The sequence below is a fragment of the Aplysia californica genome, unplaced genomic scaffold (genome assembly GCF_000002075.1).
Source record: "Aplysia californica isolate F4 #8 unplaced genomic scaffold, AplCal3.0 scaffold00668, whole genome shotgun sequence".
NCBI classification, from domain to species: domain Eukaryota; kingdom Metazoa; phylum Mollusca; class Gastropoda; order Aplysiida; family Aplysiidae; genus Aplysia; species Aplysia californica.
In genome coordinates this window covers 37,394-39,898 of record NW_004797938.1, presented here as the reverse complement: position 1 = coordinate 39,898, position 2,505 = coordinate 37,394, and the positions used below count along the sequence as shown (strand labels likewise).

At 36.9% G+C, this 2,505-nt stretch overlaps 1 protein-coding gene across 1 annotated transcript in view; it reads right to left on the bottom strand.

The window, feature by feature from the left end:
* The window catches only part of LOC106013117 (protein neuralized), a gene marked incomplete in the record, with an annotated part of 4,973 nt that extends 4,775 nt beyond the window's left edge, over nt 1-198 (bottom strand). Inside the window, 1 exon segment of the mRNA XM_013088003.2 lies at nt 1-198.
* Between the last annotated feature and the right edge of the window lie 2,307 nt (nt 199-2,505).

Sequence of the window (2,505 nt, the reverse complement as noted above, 5' to 3'; positions counted from 1 at the left end):
TTTCGGCCATGTGAGGATTGGACCATACATCTGTCTCCCCCGGTCACTACCAGCCGTAAGACGCAGTGTGCTATTATCAGCTACGAGCCTCGGAAGGCAAAAAAGTGGCTTTCCATAAAATTATTGTTTTTTTTGGATCTATTGAAAGTTTGAAGTCTTCTGCTTCATTTAAGATAAAAACAAACAACTATAATCAACTATAAACATTTTATTTTGATTTATTTTGGAGGTATGTGGGGTTTATTGTGAGCTTGGGTGACGAGATAAAGGAATTTTGACCTTGCTAGTGTGTAGCTGTGAGATTATTTATAGAACCATTCCCTCATGACCACCTTTGCTTCAACGTTCTTCATTCGCAACTATTTTTTACCCTTTTTCGAGCATGAATGGTGTGAAATGTAAACAACTTGTGGTCACTATGCACGACTGAGGGCTCCAATTGGTTAAAACAGTAACTTCTAGCTCACTTCAAGCTTATTTGCGTAAACAGCTGACTGTGTGGGCGTGCTCTGCTAGCTGTTATCGTCTGTAGACCTTTCAGTTTTATGCTTGGATGGACTTTAAAAATTCATTTTCATTGTGTTTTAGTGCTTTTAAAAGATTAATTAACCTTCCTTTAGATCTCTCAAAGCGGACTCCTTACCAAGAAGCCACCGAGACGGTCTATGTGCATGTGTGTGTATTTGTGTTGGTGTGTTTGTAAGTGTGTGTGTATGTGTGTCTGTGTGTGTGTGTGTGCTCTCACGTGTTTACGGTGTTATTGCAAACGTTTAATTAGGTAACGTAAACATTCATGGCCTACTGAGCGCGTGGTTTCGGTGAAATGAGGGTAATTCAGATCTCTGTTTCTTTGCTCTTTTGCAATAAAACACCAATTGCTGAACACTTTGAAAAAGTTCAGATTTTCTTCGTAACAATACTATTTGGAGCTGGAGAATCGCGGTCGAAATGCCAGGACGGCCAGTTCCAAATTGACACCCATGCATTTGAATGCTTTGCGGAAAGATTGATGATTGAATACCGTCTTTTCATTGGCAGAGAATTATACAGCACTGAGTGTGGTTTCCCGAGGTATATTTTTGGCCTTTGGCATTTGGATAGAAAACCTTGAAAAAAGCGTTTAAATTTTCAAAGATCATTTTCACATGAAATATGTAAAATACCGGCTAAAAAAGGTACCAATAGAAAAAACTGTTATTTTTTTATTAGAATAAAGTCATAGGATTGGAATTATTTTGCATAAATCCTTCTGAGAAACTACCGGGAGCACTCACTACACTACAGTATAGTGCCAACTCGCTCGCCACTGGGACCGGTGCGACGCCGGCCGCAGCACTGCTCGGTGTTTTTATTGAAATAACGACAGGTCATCGTGTTTGAGGCTACAGAATACTGATTTGTAATGGTCTCAGAGTCATGAAAAAAATTAGGCTTCATTTCTTTGTTATAGTGATTGTACTCTGTTAATGTAGAGATGTTTGGTGCACTTGGTACTCTTTTATTATCTGTCAAACATGGGGTCGCAGCCAGTTAGCGACTTCAGCAATAATCTTATTATTATGTTAAATTGAAATAGCTGCCATTCTCTTAATAATTGACTGAGAGGTAAAAGTATGGTACCAAAATTCACAAGAGACACAGGCCTTTCATATGAAACAGATGAATTTGACATACAGTGACTTTGAAAATTTAGTATCTGGTACCTAGTATAATGCCAACATTTTGTTGCATTTGACATGAAGTCCATTCTCGTGAAAATTTTGTTTTGTCTATAAGTTTTTTTCTGTTAATGAATGGTTTTCTACTTCTGTATGTTACCTTGTAGTGGCATAGCCAAGATAACTGCAAATTTTCAAGTCTCTATCTCAATTCTGAGACCCCCGTTGCTATGAAAACATGTTGCTCAACTTCGAAGGCCATTTTCTCCTTTTCATGTTTCCTCACCTCGCACAATTAAAAGCTCTGTATTTTCGTCAAATATTGTCAAATTTACTTCATTCTTTTTTTAATTGTAGGGAAAAGGAGATAGTTTTTAAAAATAATTTTAACTAAGTTTTTAAATTTCCTTCATATGACTGATATTGACTGGCACAGACTCAAATAAGCTATTTTAGAGCCAAATCTGCACATTGAAAAGATATTATGCGACGAAGATTCATCTGCGGCCATGGGAAAGAAACAAAAAAAAAAAATATATATATATATATTTTTAGAAAAATGTGGCATACCACTTTCTTGAACTGAATCGTAAAAATGTTCTTTTGACTGCTTGGCCAGTTCTGTCTTATGATGGCAGATGACCTCAGAAGCGCAGTTTCTGAAAGCATTTTCACTCAGGCATGAACACCAAAAAAAAAAAAAAAAGTAAGAATCTAGAAACAGGCAAAAAAGAAAAATGAATCGCACATGTCAGACTGCAAATTTACACAAAATCAGCCAAAACTTGAGACAAGTTTTGGAAGTGACACAAAAAAGCAATCCTTCCTCATCCATTCTCACTGTTTC